Source organism: Pseudophryne corroboree (genome assembly GCF_028390025.1).
Source record: "Pseudophryne corroboree isolate aPseCor3 chromosome 3 unlocalized genomic scaffold, aPseCor3.hap2 SUPER_3_unloc_1, whole genome shotgun sequence".
Taxonomy (NCBI): Eukaryota; Metazoa; Chordata; class Amphibia; order Anura; family Myobatrachidae; genus Pseudophryne; species Pseudophryne corroboree.
The window spans coordinates 6,424,903-6,451,906 of record NW_026967493.1 but is presented as its reverse complement, the minus strand read 5'-3'; the positions used below and the strand labels follow the sequence as shown (position 1 = coordinate 6,451,906).

At 41.7% G+C, this 27,004-nt stretch overlaps 1 long non-coding RNA gene across 1 annotated transcript; it reads right to left on the bottom strand.

Moving 5' to 3' along the window:
* Positions 1-22,219: 22,219 nt before the first annotated feature.
* On the bottom strand, positions 22,220-24,620 carry LOC134983073 (uncharacterized). Its single transcript, XR_010191605.1, has 3 exons — positions 24,556-24,620; positions 24,178-24,249; positions 22,220-22,289 (listed from the first exon to the last, which is right to left on the bottom strand). It is a non-coding gene; the product is annotated as an uncharacterized LOC134983073 (long non-coding RNA).
* Between the last annotated feature and the right edge of the window lie 2,384 nt (positions 24,621-27,004).

Sequence of the window (27,004 nt, the reverse complement as noted above, 5' to 3'; positions counted from 1 at the left end):
CCACAGACCCTTAATACGGGATAAGAAGGAATTCAAATGTATACTTCGCAATACCTCGAAGCTTGATTTAAAACACGTACGGCACGATGATACATGACCCCTCAAACATGGATTCATACACACATGCTTCTACTATCTCACTAGGTCATACCTTTTCCCACCTTCTCCTCTCCTCCCTTTACCCAATCATAAAAAGGTACTTACATGATGACATATATTTTTCTGTTTGAATTGTTTAGATAGTTCATGGTATTATATATTTTTCTGTTTGAATTGTTTAGATAGTTCATGGTATTATATATTTTTCTGTTTGAATTGTTTAGATAGTTCATGGTATTATATATTTTTCTGCTTAAATTGTTTAGATAGTGGCAGTTATTGGTGACTGCCAAAGGGTGGACTGTCAAAGTCAAAAATATTACATAGAGAGAACATACAAACTGCACACATTTAAGTCGCTATACTTGCAAATATGCGCAGCGAGCACAGCAATATATTGTAACACACGCATTTACACGGACATGGCACAGAGATGGATTCGACACTTATTTCATACAGTACATAATTATAATAATATCAAGCGCCGGATATCATGGTCATTTAAAATCACCTAATGAATTAATGTCATGAATGTGTATTATTTGAACGGAACCAGATACACCTGTCATGTTTGCTATTAAAACAAGCAGATTGGTGTGTACATTAATTTGATACTTGTTGTGAAGTTGTGGGACATTGCAGCAGATAGTTATATGTATAAAAGCTAAAATCACTTTGTTAGAACAATGAATGATACAGTGAACAGGGAACTGAAGCCAACCCTTTTAGCAGTTTTCAGGGCTGAACCTGATCAGCATATACAAAGAGAATAGTGACTGAATCGTGCAGGAGAGACCCCTCCCCCAGGAACAAGACACAGGAAAATAGTTCCTGTCTAGGGGGTCGGGTTCAGTTGCTGGTGGACACAGAGGAAGATGGAGGTCTTGTATGATTTTACAGAGGAAAGAGAGAAAGACAGAGTCATAAAGAGGGACAAACTTATAAGAGAAGGATCTGGTAATTGTATCGCAGCCATTTAACTGTAACTATATGTAACTGTGTTTTAACTATGTTCTAACTGTTTTCTGTGTGAGTGTAACCATATAACAATAGGTATACTGTACTTTGTAATATATATTGTATCCATATCCTTTTAACAAGAAATATATACTTCATTGAGCTTTGGAACTCAGATAATGTGTGGGTGTATCGTTTTCTCTTATGGGATGCTGTGGTATGCTTATGAGGTGTTGTGCGATGCAAGCGCACATTTATGGGATTTGGTAATAAGATGTGCAGGCATTTACAATATATATATATTAGAGCGGGCATCTTAAATATGTGTGAGAAATTTAAAAATGACATTCATACTGTATACTGTACTCTTACTGTACTTTGCATTCAATACAGATACTGTTTGCACACAGGTTTTACATGAATCATTGGCAATGCTGCAGGAGTGTTTCATTAGGCAATCTAAAATATACCACGACTATGGGTGGGGATACAGTAGGTAAGTTCTATCACCATAAGCTGTCTGCTGTGTATAGCAGATTTCCATCTGGGATGCATTTGTGTGTTTGTAATAAGAAAACCAAAATTTAGGAGTGGTTAACACCCCAGCTCCTGGCGCAAATATAATTGAGTATGTAGTTAATTACTCAGTGCACCAGCTGCACACACTAAAGGATTGGCAATATCCTCAAGAAGACACAAAACAGAAAAAACTAGTGTATTGCGCTTGATGCACTAGTTATCTAAATAAATTATTAAATGAAAAATAGCACTCTATAGTTGTGTGTCTGCTTTTGTTCAAATTAACACACATGGAACTTGCTTTCATAAAAACCAACTAGAATATTTTAATCACAATACACAAATATAAACCATAAATACCAAAATTGGATATACTAAAATTAAAATGAACTAGAACACACTGAGAAGTGCGCTTTAACTGTCTAAGACACAGATTGAGTAGTAATAGTGTCCATAAATAGTGACAAGTAGACGGCAACAGTGTATCATATGAGTGCTAAACAGACATGCCTCGTCTATTATGTCTCAATTTGCAACAGTTGCTGGTGCCTATTAGATTATGAATAGTGTCTCTTTTAATCCTCTTGCTACTGGCGTCCCAGTGCAAAGGAATGCTGCTTGTAATATATTTACCCGAACCAGCGGGATTCTCCACATACACAGCGTAGATCTCCAAGAAGATATCCTTAAGGCATACAGCCACTGCGTCCGCTGCTAGCACTAATCGTGGTGCAGTTAAGATCTCTGTCCTAGCGGGCGGATAAGGACACTTCAGGTGTCGACGATCAGCGGGTTAATTCAGGTAGAGGTACAATTTGTGAAGAGATGTCCTTATGGCGTATAGCCACAGCGTCTGCCGCCAGCACTATCCGTGGAACAGGAGGAGTCTCTGTCCTGCCAGGACAGAGACTCCTCCTGTTCCACGGATAGTGCTGGCGGCAGACGCTGTGGCTATACGCCATAAGGACATCTCTTCACAAATTGTACCTCTACCTGAATTAACCCGCTGATCGTCGACACCTGAAGTGTCCTTATCCGCCCGCTAGGACAGAGATCTTAACTGCACCACGATTAGTGCTAGCAGCGGACGCAGTGGCTGTATGCCTTAAGGATATCTTCTTGGAGATCTACGCTGTGTATGTGGAGAATCCCGCTGGTTCGGGTAAATATATTACAAGCAGCATTCCTTTGCACTGGGACGCCAGTAGCAAGAGGATTAAAAGAGACACTATTCATAATCTAATAGGCACCAGCAACTGTTGCAAATTGAGACATAATAGACGAGGCATGTCTGTTTAGCACTCATATGATACACTGTTGCCGTCTACTTGTCACTATTTATGGACACTATTACTACTCAATCTGTGTCTTAGACAGTTAAAGCGCACTTCTCAGTGTGTTCTAGTTCATTTTAATTTTAGTATATCCAATTTTGGTATTTATGGTTTATATTTGTGTATTGTGATTAAAATATTCTAGTTGGTTTTTATGAAAGCAAGTTCCATGTGTGTTAATTTGAACAAAAGCAGACACACAACTATAGAGTGCTATTTTTCATTTAATAATTTATTTAGATAACTAGTGCATCAAGCGCAATACACTAGTTTTTTCTGTTTTGTAATAAGAAAAAAAACATTTTACTGTACATTTAGTGGATACAGTATTTCTCCCCCATAATGACGTATCATACTGTACAGGTACCCTCATGTACTGTACTGTACCATACTGTAAAATGGAATATTTATTGGAAAAGCATCAATATTAATGTAAAAAAAAGTATTTATTACAACATCCGATTCCATGTACTGCACTGATCAAAATGTACAGTACTCTTATTCAGGACTTATAAAACTGAAAATAACTGTTCATACACATCAATAACATTACTACTGTATAATATTCTACATTAGTTTATGCAATAATCAGACAAAGGCAATTTTATAATTTTTTTTAATAATGCACCAATTTAAAATTTTAAACAGAAAATACAGTACAGAACTACATATTTGTGGCTTGACCATTTCTTTCGACTATAACAGGTAATACTTTATACAGGTGATTTATATAATTATTACAATGTTCAGGTGTGAGTACTTCTAGCCAAAATTTCTTTATCCCATCCAACAGCTGCTGTTTTGTTGTTGGCTTCGCAACACTCCTAATATACCTCTTCAATTGAGCCCACACTAATTCGATTGGGTTCATGTCTGGTGATCTATATATAAAAAAAAAAAAGCCTATAGAAAAAATTAATGACAGTACAGTAAATAGAGAAAATTAAACATACAATATTGTACTGTTTATTAAACAAAAAAATTAATTTACAGTACTAGAGTGCTATCCAAAATTTTACTTGTACACTGTTGAAAGAATACTCACTCTGGTGGTGTGCGTTCCCAATTCATACCTTTCTCTTCCATAAATTTGGCTGAGGCGGAGTGTTTAGGATCATTGTCTTGGAATATCCTATGGTGAGTTGGGTAATATTTATTCACAAATGGCACCATACATCCCTCTACTATTGTTTCTTGGAAAAATGTCTTATCCATGATCCCTACAGAAATCAAAAAATGTTGTTCATTAATAAGCAACTCATTTTATTGTGCAGTTACATGTACTCTACAGTACAGCATGTATTTTTACAGAACACAGGCACAGAATAAAGTATAGTACTGTACCTTCGAAAAATAATAGGGGACCAGCTCCTAATCGTGTTATGCCTCCCCATACATGGACTTTCAATGGATGCTTTGGGCGTGGTTTTAATGAGATATGGTTACGTTTCTGGAATGACATTCTGGAGAACCGCTCAAGGGCAACAGACGATTCATCTGTGAAAATGACATCATGAAATGTTTCACCACTCTCAATTCATCGCCGTGCCTGTTCCACTCTCTTTTCTTTATTCACATCTCTTATCATGGGAGATATCCTGTGAAGAGCCAAAAATAATGAAATCAGATACAGTTGTGAAATTACAGATTTACAGATTACTGTATATACAGTAGACTGTATGTGCAGTATACTGTATTATATACCTACTGTATACATTAAACTGTACATACATTACAGTATATACAGAGTAATATATATATATACATACTGTACACACACACACACACACACACACACACACACACACACACACACTATACAGTATGTAATCATCACAATAAGCTGGCAATGCTTCATTGCTGTCTCTGAGTGCCTATACAGTAGGTATCTCTTTTGGGATAGAATATATACAGTATATACACACACACATACTGTATATAGTATAAAGTACACACTCTGTATAATGATTTATGGCATTGTTATATCACGTATCAAGGGATTATTAACAGTGCATTTACTGTATTGTTTATACTGCTTTCAGTATTTTACTTTGTTGCGCCAAAGGTCCATCCCATTTTCCGTCGCATCCTTCTGACGCTGGTGGCCGATATGTCCAGGTCATACTTGGAATGGAGAATTCGTTTTATTTGCAAAGCAGTACGCTCATCATCCTCACGAGTTAGTTCCTCCACAATTTGTTGCACTCTCCTACAGTACAATACAGTATGAAAAATATGAATTAATGAACAGCACAATCACAGTTACAATAGATGAAGTTTTTTTTTTATTTCCCAAAAATTGTCTATGGTATAAAGCAAGTCATTTAAACATTACAGTAGTGTACAGTACGTACCATGTGCATTTTATAGGAAATACAAATCTGGGCGTTGTTCTCTCGAATGCATGATAGCGCACCGTTTCTAAAGTGACTATAATGCCACTTTCCTTGAGCCATGCCTGGATCTCTTTGATAGTTTTATTTTCTTTTTTCATGTTGGCGATTATCTTACTCATAGTTTTGTTGATAGTTACTGGCATGTTGTCCAACTATAATTCCTGTATGGAGAAAAAACATTTGTGAATACTGTAGTCTAAAATTTACACATCTGAAAATTTGTAAGAGTTTTATGGTAGAAGTTAATACTGTACATGTTTACTATACAGTACCTGATGTTCAAATTTTAGTATTGTATACTGTACAGTACTGAAAATACCACATCAGTGTTATGGACTGCAATTAGTTTCCTGTATAAAACAGATACAGTAAATAACCCTCCTTGGAAGTGCATGGGCCCTGTGAGACTTACAGTAGTGTACAGCATAAGGGGCGACTGACATGATGTACAAGCATTACATACAGTACATGTCAGTACTGTATGTAAATTCTTCAATTATTGCCTAACAACAATGCTGCTTACTGTATATTAAATACTGTAGGCCTAGAAATGTGCATCTCAATATAGTAGTTAAAAAACATAGGGGCCTATGGTGATAAGCGAGTTCTATGCACACTAAAAATGGCCGCCGACCGTGAACCCCCAGCTCATGGCAGTGCTTAGATATGGAGTGAGAGATGGCATGAGTTTTACAGGCCAAGGGGCAATGCTGAAGGAGCGTCACAATCCCCTAGCTAAAATACACCAGGATAAGCGAGGTCTATGCACAGTACATTGCACCGAGCTCGATCGCATAGCAACCTGACAAAATGGCCGCCGACCGTGAACCCCCAGCACGTGGCAGCGCTCGGATATGTAGTGAGAGATGGCATGAGTTTTACAGGCCAAGGGGCAATGCTGAAGGAGCGTCACAATCCCCTAGCTAAAATACACCAGGATAAGCGAGGTCTATGCACAGTACATTGCACCGAGCTCGATCGCATAGCAACCTGACAAAATGGCCGCCGACCGTGAACCCCCAGCACGTGGCAGCGCTCAGATATGGAGTGAGAGATGGCATGAGTTTTACAGGCCAAGGGGCAATGCTGAAGGAGCGTCACAATCCCCTAGCTAAAATACACCAGGATAAGCGATGTCTATGCACATTACGTTATACCGAGCTCGATCGCTTAGCAACCTGACAAAATGGCCACCGACCGTGAACCCCCAGCACGTGGCAGCGCTCGGATATGGAGTGAGAGATGGTATACATTTTATAATACACCGGGATAAATTGTACAGGCCAGGGAGCAATGCACAGGGACATTCATCATTTACGTATATAAATAATTGTAAACAGTAAATGAAAGAATTACCAATCAAATACTGTATGACGAAACTGTGTCAATGAGCTGGAACACGTGAGCCTAGCAGAAGTTTTCAAAGGCAGAAACAGAGGACAAATTATCAGGAGATTTCGCAAAGGTCGTAGACGATCCACACAGCAAGTCTAATTACGAGGAAACAGCTTTGCAAAGTGGGTAGCGGGCGGTGACTGAGATGCTCTTTTATTCACATTCAAAGTATGCTCTGTGATTGGTGTAGGGATGAATGCGCCTATATTGGCACCAATCACAGCGGGAAGAATTCCTTTTGTGTGAATGTGAATAAAAGAGCGTCTCTGCCCGCTACCCACTTTGCAAAGCTGTTTCCTTGTAATCAGACTTGCTGTGTGGATCTTCTCCGACCTTTCAGAAATCTCCTGATAATTTGCTCTCTGTTTCTGCCTTTGAAAACTTCTGCTAGGCTCACGTGTTCCAGCTCATTGACACAGTTTCGTCATACAGTATTTGATCGGTAATTCTTTCATTTACTGTTTACAATTATTTATATACGTAAATGATGAATGTCCCTGTGCATTGCTCCCTGGCCTGTACAATTTATCCCGGTGTATTTTAAAATGTATACCATCTCTCACTCCATATCCGAGCGCTGCCACGTGCTGGAGGTTCACGGTCGGCGGCCATTTTGTCAGGTTGCTAAGCGATCGAGCTCGGTATAACGTAATGTGCATAGACCTCGCCGGTGTAATTTAGCTAGGGGATTGTGACGCTCCTTCAGCATTGCCCCCTGGCCTGTAAAATGTATACCATATCTCACTCCATATCCGAGCGCTGCCACGTGCTGGGGATTCACGGTCGGCGCCCATTTTGTCAGGTTGCTAATCGATCGAGCTCGGTGCAATGTACTGTGCATAGACCTCGCTTATCTCGGTGTACTATGTGCAGTAGTACTGTATGATTGCTATCACTTGTGGTGAAACACTTATCTTATCAAATACAGTAACTACTGTACAGTATAGTTGTTCGCACAGGTGATGGTAATCATACTGTATATTTAAACTGAAGTCCGTAACAGAGCATTCTGTCCCTCCTGCAGAGGTTCATGTTGGGAGGCACAGGGAAAAAAGTATAATACTGTACTGTATCTGCACTTTACTGTTGTGCACTTTATTTGAAAATGTACAGTTGTTTGCTATTTTTAGCATGCTGTGCTTTACATGTTTTCTTATTGTGGTTTTTATATTTTTAGACAAAAGACAAAGAATGCAGACTACCAGATTTTACGGGAGTGCCAAAACCCACCCATCAGTGGCACAGAAACTTGCTGCATTAGTCCCACAAAAGAAGAAGAAAACTGCCAAGGCGGCTCAGAAAGAAAATGTGGTGAAAGCACGAAAAAATGCCAAGGCAAAGAATAATAGTTTGGGGCTGATATGTGGTGTGCCAAATGATGTCATTGTTCCATCTATTGCAGATCACAGTGTTCAGCCAATGAATCTGGAAATATCGGTGCTAGAGGACGTGACAAACACGCTGCATCAGGAAGCTTCTTTTTTGGACCATGTAGCTACCCCTGGACAAGAAGACATGACACATTCACCACGAAGAAGGTTGCATTTCACAGATGTGAACACCAAAGTGCAGGACTGCCAGTGTACCTGTCCTGTTTTACTAAAGGAGCTACTCAGTAAGGTAGGTGACCAATATGGAGGCAGAACTTGGTGGACAGGTCAGTAACCTTGGGGGACAGGTCAATCAGCTGCAGACCGATGTGGCTGGCCTTAAAGAAGGCATAAAGGAACAGATGGTAGAAGCCATGAAGAAAGTCATCGAACAAACAAGGGAAGAATGGCAAGTTGGAGTTTGCCGCACCATAATTGCAACACACCACCAAGCGGTTCAAGTCAGCGGCCTGGACGACCGAGGCCTGGACGACCGCAGAGGGCTGGACGACCGCAGAGGACTGGACGACCGCAGAGGACTGGACAACCACAGAGGACTGGACGAAGTCAGCGGCCTGGACGACAGCAGAGGACTGGACAAAGTCAGCGGCCTGGACGACCGCAGAGGCCTGGACGACTGTAGAGGAGGCCTGGAGGACAGCAGAGGCCTGGAGGACCGCAGAGGACTGGACAAAGTCAGCGGCCTGGAGGACCGCAGAGGCCTGGAGGACCGCAGAGGCCTGGAGGACCGCAGAGGACTGGACGAAGTCGGCGGCCTGGACGACCGCAGAGGCCTGGACGACCGCAGCGGGCTGGACGAAGTCAGAGGCCTGGAGGACCGCAGAGGACTGGACGAAGTCAGCGGCCTGGAGGACCGCAGAGGCCTGGAGGACCGCAGAGGACTGGACGACTGCAGAGGCCTGGACGAAGTCAGCGGCCTGGACGACCGCAGAGGCCTGGACGACCGTAGAGGAGGCCTAGAGGACCGCAGAGGCCTGGAGGACTGCAGAGGCCTGGAGGACCGCAGAGGACTGGACGAAGTCAGCGGCCTGGAGGACCGCAGAGGCCTGGAGGACCGCAGAGGCCTGGACGACCGCAGAGGCCTGGACGACCGCAGCGGACTGGACGAAGTCAGAGGCCTAGAGGACCACAGAGGACTGGACGAAGTCAGTGGCCTGGAGGACCACAGAGGCCTGGAGGACCGCAGAGGACTGGACGACTGCAGAGGCCTGGACGACCGCAGAGGCCTGGAGGACCGCAGAGGCCTGGAGGACCGCAGAGGACTGGACGACCGCAGAGGACTGGACGAAGTCAGCAGCCTGGACGACCGCAGAAGCCTGGACGACCACAGCGGACTGGACGAAGTCAGAGGCCTGGAGGACCGCAGAGGACTGGACGAAGTCAGCGGCCTGGAGGACCGCAGAGGCCTGGAGGACCGCAGAGGACTGGACAACCGCAGAGGCCTGGACGACCGCAGAGGCCTGGACGACCGCAGAGGCCTGGACGACCGCAGCGGGCTGGAGGACAGCAGAGGCCTGGATTCAAGTGTGCTGTTGCCAGGAACACCAATGATGACCAGCACACCTGCTCACAGGCCACTTCTCAATACATTCGGAGGCTCTCTGACCAATATTGCCCTGGCTGTCATCTCCACTTCCCTGGACGACCATCTGTACAGAGCTTCAAATGGACATATTCACAAATATGCATATTCTCTGTTCCAGTACCATGTAAAATACGACAAATACTTGACGTGGGCCAATCGTGTGAACTTTGATGGTGCCAAGGGCAAAATTCCGCTGCCCAAAAATCTGGTACATGACATCATGGCTAGGTGTGAACGCCGCGTGAGGATTGGTGCTCCAGAAAAGAGGAAGATAAGGGATACCATAAACGCTGCGCTGAGAATGAAGAGGAATATGACTTGGAAGCTCCACTTTGATGAAACCAGATCATTACCTACCGATCCTCCTAGCTTCAGCACATCAGCTTCACACAGCTGAAGCTAAAAAATTGTGTCACTGTACCTGTATGACCTGTACATTTTCTGGGGCTGCATGCACTGTGCTGATTCCACTTGGAGCAGCACGGTTACTCAAAGGGGAGTGCATGAACTTGGCTCACCACATTCCTGGTAATGTAAGGGCCTGGTACAAGTTGCCCCTTTTATTTCACTGTCACCAGTTGATTTTTTGGGCGCTGCTGTATCTATCCAGTAGCAGCCGAGTCCATTGTGCTGTGTCCATCTGGGGCCTTGGGCTGCGTTTCCATCCAGGGGCTGCTGTTGTCAGTCCTCTATTCTGGTGTCCGTATGCGACAGTATTAAAAAGCAAAAGACAAAAATGAAAAATAATTCAAAAAAAGCAAAACCTAACAATAAAAAAATTAAATACAAAAACCATTACCCCGCACCCCCCACCACAAAAAAAACAAATTATAAAAATGTTAAAGTTGATATTGTTACTGTATTTGTGCTGTTACCTTTTGATTAAAGTACCGTACAGTATGTGTGATGTTGGCTTTCTTATTACAATATGTGTGATGTTATATGTTCATACTGATTTTGTCCGTAAATAAAGTGTTTCTTAAAATAAACATGACGTGGTTTCCAATTTTTGTATTCCCCACTTTCTCATATACTGTACTGTATAAATTAGTACTACTGTATGAAGGGAATTCAAGAGAAGGGGCTTGCTGAGGGGCAGAATCCTTGGGCATTTCAGGGCATGGTAGAAGTGTCCCCCATTTTATCCCCCTGTTACTGGGCATGAGTCTATGGCTTCTGATGGCTTCATCCAGGCTCTCATCCATAAACAGAATTTCATTCCAGGTAGCCAGATCTGGCAGATTATCTGCCAGATTATTGTATGGTGTACAGTATGCCTAGCTTATACAGTAGAAAAAGATACTATATAATGGAGTACAATACAACAAAAAATATTTAATAAACAAAAATTAAATTAATCTTAATAAAAAATAAAAAAAAGGTCCACTAAAAGGTGCACCACCACCCGCAGTGTCTGGATGGCGCGCTGCAACTGTTGTGTGGGAAAAAAGGACAGTATTACAACACAAATACTGAATACTTTACAGTGTAGTAATGGCAATACAGTACTGTACTCTATATTAGATAATCTTGTTATTTACAATGTACAGTACTGTATTGTCAGTACAGTAAATAGAACACTACTGTATGCTGTTGAGGTAATTTAAGGATTGCTATAGTTTACCTCTTGTATAAGTGGGCTGCTGCCTGCCCGCTTCTGGGCCAGCCCACCGTTCATGGCCCTGTCTATGGCCCCCATAAATCATTGGCACTATATTGAAGAAAAGAAAACATTAGTCACATTCCAATACTATACAATTACTATGGTATACTGTAGGTACAGTATTATACTGTATTGCTGGTCTTCAAAATATAAAGAACTGTACAAGAGTTTAGCTTTAACAGGTCATAAACAAATTATCAAAGGAATAAAACACCACAGTACAAGTACAGATCATGGTAAATACTGTAGACATTTAACAGATGGAAAAGCACAACAGATAGGAGGTCCTAGCTCAAAATATCTTATAGTACTGTACAGTACAGTACATTGGGGGTAATTCAGACCTGATTGTACTGCTGCATTCACATATTCACCCTTGCAAGCGTGCAAATGCATGTGTATGCAGAGCTGTGAAAATCCAGTATGTGCAGTCTGTGCGCAGCCCAGGGCTTTCTCCTACTGTGCGATGAGATCAGGCTGAGTGGGGACCGAGCTGACATCAAACACCCTCCCTAATAACTCGTGTCCAAATGCGTTTTTCCAGACACTCCCAGTAAATGGTCAGTTTTCACCCACAAACGGCCTCTTCCTGTCAATCGCCTTGCGAACGCCCGTGCAGTCGTAGTTTTGGAACCAGACTGTCCCCAATGCCGTTGTTGTATGGCGACGTGTGTGAGCATTGCGGTATGCCCAGCAGCCATCAGGTCTGAATTACCCCCACTGTGCATTTGGATTACATACGCAATTCCACCGGATGGGATACTGGCTGTTTACAGTATATACTGTACCAACAGCTGCATCCCTCCTGCCAGAACGCCAGCAGAGGGATGAGTGCTCCAAGTCTCCTTGCAGCCTTGTTGCTCTCGCCACGCAGCAGACTTGTGACTCGCATAACTCCACACAGGATCTATTCTCACTCTATGGTGAGAATACTCTACTCTATTCTCACTCACTCGTGGACACCCACAAGTGGGAACATATGTAGCGTAGGGATTACGCCTATCGGCATTGTCACTGTTAACCCGACAGCCGGCATTTATCTGCAATGAGCAGAAAGACAGAAATGGATAGACTGTCAGTATGGAAAAGAGGGGTAGGATGAAAGATGGCTGGGTGTGATGAAGAAGTGGACATTGAGAGCCTGTCTTACAAACAAGTTTAAGGAAGAAATCAGTAGTCAGGATACGCAGCATGCATTTGTGGAGTGAAGAGAGTGAAAAAGGAGAGAATGTACAGTATGTACTGTAAGGTTATGTCCGAGATGATCAGCTCAGTGTTATACATGTTACAGTAAGTTAGAGAACAGTACAGTGCATTATGTATTTCTCTCCTATTACCTGGTGTCTCCTCCACTGGTTGGCGACGGACTGTAAAAAGATAAAATACAGTTAGTCATATCAGTTTGACTTAAAATAATGTTGGAGAAAAAATACTGTAATTACAGTACCAACTATTGCTACTGTACAGTATATTTACCAAAAATGTATTCTGGCTCGTCGTCTGTGGGTAAAAGAAGAATATTATAAGATACAGTATACTGTACAGTAAAAAGTGTAGTAATAGTACACTAGTGTCAAGGCCCGGTGACAGGTGGGTAAAAAAAGTGATGCTTGTGACAGGCATGGTGATTCCAAGGGGCCCCACTGACACCATCAGAAAATTTGTGAGTGGCCCGTATGCCGGTGATTATGACTAGACTAAGGTAGCATCTTTTTTTTGTTTTGAATTATATATACTGTACAGTACTGTACTATATGTGCTACCTATTTACACTCCATGTAATGATGGCATATTGTACAGTACACTGAAAATATTTAGCAGTTACTGTACTGGTACTTTTTGGGATGACAGTATCAGCATACTGTAAGCATCCAACTGCGGACCCCAAACAGATGCCGCCCCTAGGTACAGTACGTGCCTAATGGGAAATTCATCACTGACAGTAGCTAGAGAGAAAGATGAATGGAGAGACAGTGACAAGGGGGGAGAGAGAGAGAGAGAGAGAGAGAGAGAGAGAGAGAGAGAGAGAGAAAGAGAGAGACAGGTAAATATAGTAAGATGGGAGTTTTTTTTAGAACAGGTGATGTTGTCCATACAGTAGCAACCAAATACAGTATTACCTACTGTACTGCATTATCGTCTGTAAGTGTAGCTAGATAAATGTTAATGTGGAATGTGATCGGTTGCTACTGTATGGGCAACATCACCAGTTCAAACAAAAACACTCATCTGAAGTCCTCCATCCACTATTCTGATTTGTGCAATTTTCATCCGATTTCTACGCATTTGCCAGAAAAATCTGATGAAAAGTGCTACTCTGATGGCATTGATAGGGTATGTTAACAATAGGTCTGATTATGAACTCTCTTCAGTCATCAGTCAGAATGCTGTTTCCCTTAGCAACCGGTTGGAGATCAGTGAATGAATAAGTGACACCGGATCATTGTGTAACCTAAGCAGTTCATAGTTGATCTGTTTGGGGGCCGTCATGGCTTTATTATTTATAGCTTGAACACAAAGGGTTTATGCTTGCCAATATATTTAGCCAATCAGAATACACCATGTATGTCTTGAAAATACATCGATTGTTATACAATGTTAGAAGTGGCAACTAGGACAGCCTTGAAAATGGTTATTGTTTCGTTTATCAGTCTTTCGGACATAAACTCAAAAGATTTCTTTCTTTATTCTTCTCAATTAGCCTTGGATATATCTGGTGTTGCTTTGTCCGTCCTAGATACATTTCCAATACATTTAATGTTGCATTTGTCTTGTACAAGTCATGCCTTAAAACAAGATTATTCAGCAAATACAACATTCTGACCAGCTCTGCACATTTTTCTTAAGGACATATCAACTAATTTTGTGATTAACAGTAAATATCTTAATAAATGCGAAAAACGTGAATCAATATATATATATATATACTAAACTGCGGAAGCTCCTACACTATCATTTCCCCTCTTTTTGATTCCACTTTTTCTCCCTATTCTACCTACACTATCTAGGCCTGAAACATTCTCTTTCAGTAAACCAGTCCCCTGGACTTATAGTCCAAACCTTGGGGATTACCCCTAACAACAATCAAAGGATAAGCAACTTCATTCTTCTGGCTGGAGAGTCACTGTCAACTTCTTCAAGTGGGATGCACGTAGTCAAGTATCACGACCTTTCATCTTAATTTAAGGTAGACATGGTTAGCAGCACTTGATATGGACCATCATATCTTGGTTCAAAGGTCTTTCTCACATGTCTCTTTAAATAGACCCAATCTCCTGGATTTAGCTTATGCGTAGCTGATCCTTCTGGGTCTGGAATGGAAGAAAACACTCGGCCATGGAGGTTAGTCAATGTTTTACAGACCTCCTGTACATAACCTGTAAAAATCATCATGATTATGTTGTAATTGTTGTGGATAATAACAACCTGTTCTTAGAGCTGACCCAAACAATATTTCATATGGAGTCAGTTTACTAGGTTTCATGGGTGTGGTCCTAATATTAAACAAGACTATAGGTAGGCATTCTGGACAAGTTCTTTTGGTTTCTGTCATTTTCTGTAGTTTTAGCTTAAGGTCAAAGTTCAGATGTTCCCCCTCCCACTCGCCTGGGGCTGGTAAGGCACATGGAAGGCCTGCTGTACCCCCAAATCTTTCATTATATGCTGCATGACTTCTCTTGTGAAATGTGTACCTCTATCTGATTCTATAACCTCAGGTATCCCAAATCTACATACTACTTCTGCTATCAGTTTCTTTGCAGTGGTTTTTGCTTACTGGCCAGGCTTCGGCCCAGTGACTAAACATGTCCGTTGCTACTAGTACATATTCATATGGACTGCTTCGTCGCCACTGTATATAGTCAATTGGTAGTCTTTCAAATGGGTAAGAGGCTTTGGGTATAGTTCCTAGAGGTGTCTTGGTTCTTTGTCGTGGATTGCTGATTCCACAGATCCAGCATCCTGCTACAAAGTTTGTTGCAGCTTTATTGAAGCCTGGAGCTATCCAATGCTCTTGTACTCTATTCACCATGGCTTCCTTTGAATGGTGTACTTGTCCATGAGCTACTTGTAACATGGGTGGAAATAGAGCTGCTGGTAGACAGTACTTCAATTCTCTTTATTTCCAAAGTCCATGTTCATCTTCTTCTGCCCCCAAATCATCTCCATTTCTCCTTTTCTCCTTGTGATGTTTGTTGTTGAATTTTGATCAACTCCTCTCACTGGGCATTTGCTTCACGTCTTGAGCTACTAAGACTTGCTCAAGTTCTTTTGATTGTAAGGCAATTCTCTTGGCTTCTGCATCTGCAAATGCATTTCCTTTAGCTTCCATGGTTTGGCTCTTAGTATGTGCTTGTACCTTGATTATTCCAATTCTTTTAGGTAGTTCCAATGCTCTGAAGAGTTCCATAATCAAACTGGCATGTTTGATGGGTTTTCCGTTTGCACTTTTGAAGTCCCTACTTTTCCATATAACAGCGTAATCTTGGGACTAGATGTTAGCTGTCATGTTTTCAGCATGTATGCAGGCTTTGGTCATTGCTATGAGTTCTGCTTCTTGTGCTGACATACTTGGTAGCAATGCTCCAGAGTCTATGACTTCAGTTTCAGTTGTTACTGCATATCCTGTCTTTGGGGATCCATTATCATAATATCTTGATCCATCGACGAACAGGTTCATGTCTGGATTGTCCAGTGGTGTATCTTAGACATTAGGAAGAGGTAAAGTCTCTAATTCCATGAGGCTAGGCAATCACTTCATATTTGGTAAGTCTGGCTGCAGAAAGATGCTTGCTATTTTCTTGACTTAATATTTCTGTTACAGCGTGAGGTACTTGTATACACAGTGTAATCAGGCAATCCCAATGCTGGGGCTGTTATTATGGTTTGCTTTAGTTGTCTTACTGCTTCTTCAATGGTGTCCCTGTTTTCTGCTGACGCCTCCTTTTTAATGTTCTTGGGGTTTTTGCTTGAGTTATTGCCTTTGTTCTTTTATCAGTAAGATGCCTTGTTCCTTGAGATATGCAGTGTCCTAAGAAGACAACTTTTTTCTGTACTAGCTGAAGCTTGTCTTTTGACACTCTGCAATCTTCTTCTGCCAAAAAGATGAGTAGTGATACTGTTTCCTTTTTGCACTTCTCTTCTGTCTGTGCAGCAATAAGCAGATCATCGACATATTGAACTAACTGGGTGTCTGTAAAGTGTGGTCTCCATTTCTGCAGGATTAATGCCATTGCCTCTGAGAAATCTGATGGACTAGTGGCTCCCCCTTGGGGTAATTGTGTCCCACCATATTGTTTACCTTCGTGAGTGAATATTAGAAACTTCTGGCTTTCCCATTCATCAGTAGATAATCTGATTTTCCCTCCTTTTGAATCTTGAGATTCAACACCTTTATTGATTAATGTTGGAAAAGGGTTGCTGCGTTGAGGGTAATACATCTTCTGATGGTTACTTGTCACATTTTGGCAGTGCTACTTCATACATGGTCAGCCTTGCCACTGACAGGTGTTTGGTTCTTGCTTGTTGAAGCTTCTCTGTACCTGCATGTGGACCCTGGATGATAAGTTCATGATTCAGCACTATGCCTGTGCTCTTGTCCTCTTCTAGGACTTCTGATTCATCACTGTGTCTGTGCTCTTATACTCTTCTAGGGCTGTTGCTGCTATCACTGCTCTGATGCCGGTAGGTGCTCTTTGATTACCGCTGTCAAGCTTGCTTAAGTTGTAGGCCACTGGTCTTCACCTCAGTCCATGATTTTGCATAAGGACTTCTATGTATGGCCTCCTTCTTTAATAGTCAGGTAGTTCTAGGGCTTGAGATGAGGCAACTGCTGTTTCCAACTGTTCAATAGCCTAATTCATCTGTTGCTGTATGTAGGATGCGGACCCTCCTCCCTTTCAGTGTTGTCATACAATGCTTGCATGTAGACTGGTGCTAGAGGTATCCGTGTTCTGTAGTGTCCTACTAGGCCCAGGAATGATCATCTGACTTGCTTGACACTAGTTGGCATCTTAGCTTGCAGTCTGAATCTTTTCCTTTTCACTTTTGTTAGATGTCTGGTACCTTGAGTGTCCTAGGAAGATTAACTCTTGCTTGACTAGCTGCAATTTCTCCTTCTGAGGCTCTGCAGTCTTGGTCTTTCAGAAACTTCACTAAGGACACTGCCCCTTCTTGGTGCTTCTTTTAGTAGTGGTGGCAATCAGCAGTTCATTCACATCCTGTATTTAGCTGTGTGTTTTGTGGATATATCACTTGGGCTATTCCGGTCCAGTAGTATTGCTTCCTTTCTTCTACAACTGGTACTGCTGGAATGAGTCAATACTGAACTTCTGTTTTAACTTGCTTCTAAATGGCTTTTTGTTCTTTCCTTTGATAAGTTGCTGGAAAGTTAAACTTCTGCTGATGTGTACTGTATTCTCCTTGGATAAGCTTTAGTACATTGTGCTTCAGCAAAGTCACTGGACATGTACTCCAAGGTCAAGAATTGGGCTGGTATTGGTGACTGCATTTCTCTCATCTCCTGTCCCTTTAAGAATTTCTGATATCACCAGTTCTTGTGGTATCTCCCTCTGCTGTCTTCTGCGTGTGCTGGCTCCAGTATTCATTAGGCACAGACGTATTTCTCCAGTGGGCAAGGTGACTGTAATCATACCTTCTGCTGTTTCCTCTGGAGATATTATGTTCACTGGGGAGTACCTGAAGGAGCTTGTACTTCATATTGGCAGAAGAAGCATCATTCATTTGTTTTCTGGAACTTTTTCTGTCTTGTTCCTTATTATTTGCTTTAAACCCCGGAGCTTCTGTTGCTTTAAATCATGGCATTATCTCTGTAATCTTGCCAGGTAGTACTGACCACTTGTCAGATGTCTTTCTTTGTCCTTCTTAAAGCAGACTTCCTTTAGTCTCCAAACTTTCATGCAACCTTCATATTGTTTCTCAACTTTTCTTTTTCCAATCACCTCTCTTTATGATTCATTCATTATTCTTCATACTTTGTCCTTTCTTCACTTGCATATTCTTTCTCACTGCTGCTGGCATGTCATTTTCTTAGTCCAAGTCCACCCAGGCTGGTGTTTAACATAATGATGTTTATGCTGGGAGTTGTTGTTCCTCTTTGTCTTACTTTTCCTGTGAGAGATAGTCTTGTATAGCAGCTTGTATTTCAGGTTACATCTTTGCTTTCTTGCAAGGGTAGGGCTTAACCTCCCAATCCAGTCGTTGCAATGGCTTGATCTGTAAGTAAACGTAGAGGAATCTGGTTGTGCATAAAAACAGCTCTTGAAACCCTTGGGTCTCCTGTGGGTAAAGTCACTTTTATCGAACTGCCAGTGGTGACTGAGTACACTGTTGCCGACACAGGAGTTGCACACTTTCATATTCTATCATCTTGTGTGTCGTATAGTGACTTTATCATAGTAAGTTCTGATGGACTCAGTCTTTTCCTGTTTCAAATCTGGGGCTGCTGGTGCCCTGAGTGTCTGTGCATGACACCATCTCTTAAGTCTTGTCATGTACATCTTTCCACTTTCAAACGTTGTTCTATTTTTCTCTGTCGGAACGTCCGTTATGGCTGGGCAATCATCTACTGCATCTGCTTTTAACATGGTGCTTACTGAGCTGGTCCTAGTATAGCTTCACACAACTGGTGGTAGTCGACCCATGCCGGTGTCCATATGGTTTGAATTCTTTCCATATAGGCATAAACTGCTATTGGGTTTTATCTAGGATCTGGGGACTCTGCAACTATATTTGCGAGGTCATTGCCATACCATGGTTTGTGGTGTTGGCTCTGTACGATGTATGGTTCGTTCGTCCTGGCTGCATTATCTGGGTTGCGTATTCCCTGTACTTGTGCTGGATACAGAGAAACAGGCAATGATGACCGTCTTTCAGTATTTCTAGTCGCATAGATATCTTGGCATGGTGGTTCATGGTGTGAAATCCAGTTTCCACAATTTGGGCAATGTTCATATCCTTCTGGAACGCAAAACTGACATACCGGACACAATCTTTCTGGAAAATATGTCAGTTTATTCTGTACATTATGCACCTGGGCATGAAAAGCTGTAGAGGCTGTGTCTTGACCCCTTGCTTCTCCTCTTCACCTGATTTGCACCCTTTCGCCTATAGTTCCTGATTGTGGACAATTGTTTACTGGACTCAGCTTGATTGCAGGTGTCTACCACTCGTTTAAACATGAGGGAAGCATTAGGTAGAAAATTTCTTTGCTTTAACCTTGTTGGGGTTTCTTGTGATGAAGTATCAGGACACTGGGGCATACCCTGTACACATAGCTCAGGTAAATCATTCGGATTTTCAACCACAGATCCTTCTAAGATAGGGCTGATTAGGGCTCGTATCTTTTTAATTTCACTTTTAGTGAGCTTGTAGGTAATTGCATTCTGTTCATACTAGGGGTACCTTGGTGTGCATGCATGTCTGGGTATAGGGGTGGGGTATAGTGTGCAGGTGCTGTTGCTGCAATTACAGGCAGTGAGTTTAACGCTGGTTGTGGTGCTATTGAGTACTCTGGTACAATGGGGAAATCATTTTCCTCATCTCTTCTTCTATTCTCTGCTCCTAATTCTTTTGCTACAGTGATCCAGATGGATGCTTGATCTCTACTATTATGCTTAATTATCCAACTCTTGTTACAGGAGGCAAATTTTTCCCATTTCTCTAAGTCTGGTGTCCCTTCTGACGGAAAACCTGCTCTTTTAAAAATTTTACTTATTCCTTTCAAAGCTTTCCTCCCCTCCCTGTTACTAACAATATCCACGGGTTTGTCGGGCCCTGACATCTTTACAGACCGCGCTCCCATGCCTGGGTGAACGTGCGCGGAACCCCTCCCGATGTGGTATTTTAGTAACTCCTTATGAGGGACTTAAAATCTCCTTTTAAAGCTTTGCTTCCCTCCTTGTTATTAACAATATCCACGGGTTTGAACCCATCCTGATGTGGTATTTTAATAACTCCTTATGAGGGAATTAAAATCTCCTGTTAAAGAATCTCCAAAAGAGCTTCTTCAATCCGTCTGTGGACAAATGACTGGGGTTGTAGTGTTGCCCCTTCCTCCCTGTGTTGGTGGAGAATTTGTTAGTACTGCTCCCCAAGTGAGACCTGCATAATAGATTATTTCTTCTGGATCACTGAGATGCGTCCCTAATATTATTGTTAAGTTACTCCAAGGGTCTATCCCCCTGCCTATATGGACTCCTGCTTGTATCAGTATCCCTGTTGTAGTTTAATGCTTGTTTCTCTTCAGAAAGTAACAGCTAACACCGGGAATGCTTGGATGTGAGAAATACCTATCAGTGTGTGTAGGAGAATCTAGTTTCATTATTCAGCAGACAACCCGACTCCCCCCCACCTTTTCAAAAGCATATTGACAGAGTACAGTACATATAACAGTGCAAGGATACAAAAACAAAGATGACAGTAAATCCTATATCTGTTATCTGCGTGCACGGCAGCTGTTTGAGACTGCACGGCACATGGGTCTTAGACCTGGAATTATGTGGTTCCTAGGCCAATAGGTTATGATGTTAAATCAATCATTCTTAATGTTCCAACAATTCTCTTTTTAAAATGACAACCTTTTGTACAATAAAATTCATCATCATTTTCCACATAACCAAATGAGACTTCAGTGCCTGTAATTGCCAGCAATCTTGGTGCTACAGACCCTTTATATTTTCTTAACACAACAACACAGGTACAAGATTTGCATACACCTCTTTGGTTATTTATCAATTCAAACTGGTTATCAGCATTAGAACATATCTTGGCCATGCGCCACTTTTATAAAACGGCTCTATTTTCTCAACAAACACACATCAGTATTTGCACAATTTAAAAGTTTTCTGCATACTTGATTAATTCCCCCTGTGCACTTGTGACAAATTATCTGAAATTATTTACCCACAATTCAACAATATAACATAATTCAACAATATAACACAATTCAACAATATAACATACATGTATGGTACCTTAAAAAAATTTCTTCTGACTGACGCTGGGCTCTTTAAGATATTCTCTGACCTTCTCGACTGGACTTCCCCTTGATTTACACAAGAAGCGCTGAGTTCAAGTGAGCAGGTAGAAATCTACACAGTAAATCTCACTTACCGGTTTTGTTTGTTATCAGCGGTTCCTGAAAGATCAGAGGATTTATTGCCAGTGGAGGAGATGCTGGAATATCCCTGGACGAGATCCCCAAAATGATAGGGTATGTTAACAATAGGTCTGATTATGAACTCTCTTCAGTCATCAGTCAGAATGCTGTTTCCCTTAGCAACCGGTTGGAGATCAGTGAATGAATAAGTGACACCGGATCATTGTGTAACCTAAGCAGTTCATAGTTGATCTGTTTGGGGGCCGTCATGGCTTTATTATTTATAGCTTGAACACAAAGGGTTTATGCTTGCCAATATATTTAGCCAATCAGAATACACCATGTATGTCTTGAAAATACATCGATTGTTATACAATGTTAGAAGTGGCAACTAGGACAGCCTTGAAAATGGTTATTGTTTCGTTTATCAGTCTTTCGGACATAAACTCAAAAGATTTCTTTCTTTATTCTTCTCAATTAGCCTTGGATATATCTGGTGTTGCTTTGTCCGTCCTAGATACATTTCCAATACATTTAATGTTGCATTTGTCTTGTACAAGTCATGCCTTAAAACAAGATTATTCAGCAAATACAACATTCTGACCAGCTCTGCACATTTTTCTTAAGGACATATCAACTAATTTTGTGATTAACAGTAAATATCTTAATAAATGCGAAAAACGTGAATCAATATATATATATATACTAAACTGCGGAAGCTCCTACACTATCAGCATCAGATCAATGTCAGTAATAATTCTTACCACTAAATGCCGCCTCATCATCATCATCCTCCTCCTCCTCCTCCTCAGTGGCCTGTTCCAGTGTAGGGCCTGTGAAAAAAAACATTAATGAGAAAAAAAAGGTTCATTCCAGGAAATACACATACCCTCCAACATGACCCGCCCCACTAGGTACAAAATGCTCTGGTTCTGGACTTCCCTCTTAATTTATTATTGCCATCACCTGTGAAGAAACAGCTTTCTTATCATTTAACTAGTTCAACACAGGTGATGGAAATCATAAATTAAGAGGGAAGTCCAGAAACAGAGCAGTGCGGCGGGTCATGTTGGAGGATCTGCATACAGAAACATAGAATTTGGCGACAAATACTGTAAGAACCACTTTGCCCATCTAATCTGCCTCTTTTGTTTACCCTTTTTTTTTACATCAAACCAGTGGCGTAAGTTCATCCCAGTTGCCCGGAGGCAAGATAAATATTGGTGCCCCCCCTATATTTAGATAAATATATGTATGAATGAATATATGTGTGTGTATGTGTATAGAGTATTCTGAAAAAATGTATATACTGTATATATAGATTTTCTGATCTTTTATTTTATATTACACATTTCTTAGCAGTCATACCCAGGATTAGAAGCCATGACCTGTTACACTGACAGCAGACACTTTACTGATGGAGCTATTTGCTCCTATACAGGAAGCATGAGAATTGTAACTATACGAAGTTACATGTAATTGTCAGAGAAGTAACTTCATATAGTTAGAATTCTCATATTTTCTCTACAGGACAAATAATTTAATCAATAAGGTGTCTGCTTCCAGTGTAATAGGTTGTGGTTTCTAATCCTGGGTGTGACACTTGTAAAATTGTGCATCTACAGTATAATAAAGAGGGTGTGATTTGTAAGGTGCAGGGACCAGTGTGGAAGTCGCCACTGAAAAGCCAGCAGCAGCTATCAATTAACTTAATGATGTCACAGAATGGGAGGAGAGGTGCCCCCTTTAGAGCAGGAGCCCGGCGGCAGATGACTCCATTGCCTCCCAGAGTTACGCCTCTGCATCAAACCTTATTTGATCCTTATTTCTTTGTAAGGATATCCTTATGTATGTCTCTTCCATGCATGTTTAAATACTGTAGCTCTACTGTTTTAGGCTCTACCACCTCTGATGGGAGGCTATTCCACTTGTCCACTGCACTTTCTGTGAAGTAATTTTTCTTAAAATTCCCCCTGAACCTCCCCCCCTCCAGTCTCAGTGCACATCCTCGTGTCCTATTGCTTGCAGTGTCTTCATTAGGAGAATGTTTCCCTCCTGGACTTTATTAAAACTAGAGATGTGCACCGGAAATTTTTCGGGTTTTGTGGTTTGGTTTTGGATTTGGACGTGTTTTGGCAAAACCACCCTTTCGAATTTTTGTCGGATTCAGATGCGTTTTGGATTTGGGTGTTTTAAAAAAAACAAACCCTCAAAAACAGCTTAAATCATAGAATTTGTGTGAAATTTTGAGCCTATAGTATTATTAACCGCAATAACCATAATTTCCACTCATTTCCAGTCTATTCTGAACACCTCACACCTCACAATATTATTTTTAGTCCTAAAATGTGCAACGAGGTCGCTGGATGACTAAGCTAAGTGACCCAAGAGGGCGGCACAAACACCTGGCCCATCTAAGAGTGGCACTGCAGTGTCAGACAGGATGGCACTTATAAAAATTTGCCACAAACATCACATGATGCAAAGATAAATAAATAAAAAAAGAGGCGCAAGATGGAATTGTCATTGGGCCCTCCCACCGTTGTGTTGTATAAACAGGACATGCACACTTTAACAAACCCATCATTTCAGCCACAGGGTCTGCCACACGACTGTGGCTGAAATGACTGATTGGTTTGGGCCACCACCAAAAAAGAAGCAATCAATCTCTCCTTGCTCAAACTGGCTCTACAGAGTCAAGATGTACCAGACTGGACTTACTTGATGGGTGCAGTGTGGTGGGGGACAGGGAGTACTCCTCCTCCTCCGCCACGGCCTGTGACAGTGTAGGGCCTGTGAAAACAAAAATTCAATGAAATATACTTTTGTACTTTTGTATTCTGTGTTGAATACAGTATAACAAAAATTCAGTCAGGTTGGAGGAGAGTAGATTTTGCACACAGAGACGAGAATGTCGAGGCCAGATTTAGGGGGTAGTGGAGGAGGTTTAGGATACCGTACCTCACCCTGTTGGGATTGCTGCAATCAGGATGCCACTGTCTGTCACCTGAACGCTGGAATCCTGACTGCTGGTCACGTAAACCCAACCCATTGGTTTAACACAATGTACAGTATAGTACAATACTGCAGTTTACTTACCAAGTTGGGGAGAGGGCTTCTCCTCTTCCTCTTCCTCTTCCTCCTCCTGACTGTCAATAATTACTGAGTGCAAAATAAAAAAAAGATTATAAACAAAATACAGTAGAGTACAGTTACTACAAAATTGCACAGTAGTCTACAGTAGTACAGTGCTACAGGAGGCAGAGAGATATTCATAATACAGTAGGAGCAGAATGATTATCCAGTGGTAGGGGACATACAGTACTGTACTGTACCTGTATTTAAAACACCTGCTGTCTGGATCCCGACATTCAAAATGCTGAGTCCGGAATCAGAGTATGATTGGAGGTTTAGGCTAGTGGAGGGTGGGTAGGATGCACAATTTTGGGCACCATACAACAAAATGGATATCGTGGAACTAGAAAAGGTTTAGAGGAGGGCGACCAAAGTGATCAAGTGGATTGAGAAGCTGGAATACGAGGAAAGGCTTGCTAGGCTAGGCATGTTTACATTGGAAAAGAGGAGATTAAGAGGGGACAAATTTTAACCTTTACAAATATATACAGTAAGGGGACAATACACAGGAACTGTTTTTGATAAGATCGACACAGAGGACACGTGCACAGTCACTCGTGTTGGAGGAGAGGAGATTTCGCCTACAGAGGCGAAAAGGGGTCTTCACAGTGAGGGAAATACTGTACGTTTGGAATTCCCTGCCTGAAAAGTAATAAAAGTGGACTTGGTCAATACTTTTAAGAATGGGCTTGAGAAAATCCTACTGTACTTACTATACTGTGGCTCCTCCTCCCCCGAGTCCACGTAAGTGACATCTGTGTTGAATATAAAAAAACAAAAAGAAAAGTCAAATTTGCCATTGTTATTTCCAATACTACTGTACTAAAGTATTATCCAATACTTTACAGTAGTACAGTGCTACAGAAAGTAGAGAGGCAGAGAGACATTCTTAGCCGGAGTGTGGAATGACCGTCCATTTGTCGGGGACGTACTGTACCTGCATCTAAAATACCAGAGTATAAATGGAGGGTTAGGGGTTAGTGGAGTAGGGTTTCGATACCATACCTCAACCTGATGGGATTTCTGCAATCAGGATACCGCTGTCGGTCACTTGACTGCTGGAATCCTGACCACTGGTCACGCGAACCCAAGCCATTGGTACTGTTAATAAATCAATAAATAATAAATGTACAATACAGTACAGTAGAGTACTATACAGTAGATTACAATTCTTACCAGGCTGGCCTGAAGGCTCCCCCATTTCCTCCTCCTCCTCCGCCTCCGTATCAATAACGAGGCGGTCTGTGTGTAAAAGATAACAAGTATTGTAAAATAAAAAAATTACATTAATTCTGTAGGAAACTAGTGTGTCTGTAACAAAAATAATGATTACCACTTCCGGAGCTCTGCTGGTCAGATGGGGGCTCCTGGGTGGGTGGGGCATGTGCTGCTGTGGAAAAATCACACTAACATAAGCTGCTGTACAGTACAATGAAATACATACAGTACAGTAAATAATGGATAAAAATAAATCATAAAATATCATAAGATACAGTATGCCGGCACTCAGTATTACAGACGATGGCATCCCGAATGCAAAAATACCGAATTGGAAAATCCCCACAGGGGGTTGTTAAGTATATCCCCCCCCCCCCCAACCAAAAACCTACCCTCAAGCAGCCTAAACCTCCCACTTGGTGCTTTACCCTAAGTCCCCCCTGGTGTTGCCTTAACCTAACCACCCATGGCCGCAGCACAACCCTAACCCTACTCGCTCCCTCAGTATCCAGATGATGGCACCCCAAATGCAAAAATTCCTAATGCGAAAATCCAAACAATGGTTCATTAAGTACTGTATAGTACTGTACCCAGTTGTGAAAGAACAGTATGGTGGTATGGAGTACCATTAAGAAATTTGGTGGTGGTACACAGTACCATCAGCCCTCCACTGGTGCATAATTTATAAGGGGAAATTTTGTGTGTGGTACTGTACATAAAATGGTGTCAGTGGCATACTGTAACTGGTGGTACTGTGAGGAAAAAAATAACAGTGCTGTAAGTGAAGCTGTCAATTTGTAACATGTACTATTCAGTATCCAGGACACATGTACAGTAGTGTAATGATGACAGTCGCACCAAAATTCTCATTACACAATACCATTGGGAAGCAAAGCACTAATTAGAGGGTACTGTAGTGTGCTTACCGGCTGCATTGGTGCCTGGCAGCGCAGGTGGTGGTGGTGGTGGTGGTGGTGGTGGTGGTACTGTGAGAAAAAAAATAACAGTGCTGTAAGTAAAGCTGTCAATTTGTAACATGTACTATACAGTATCCAGGACACATGTACAGTAGTGTAACGATGACAGTCGCACCAGAATTCTCGTTACACAATACCTGGCAGCGCAGGTGGTGGTGGTGGTGGTGGTGGTACTGTGAGAAAAAAAATAACAGTGCTGTAAGTGAAGCTGTCAAACG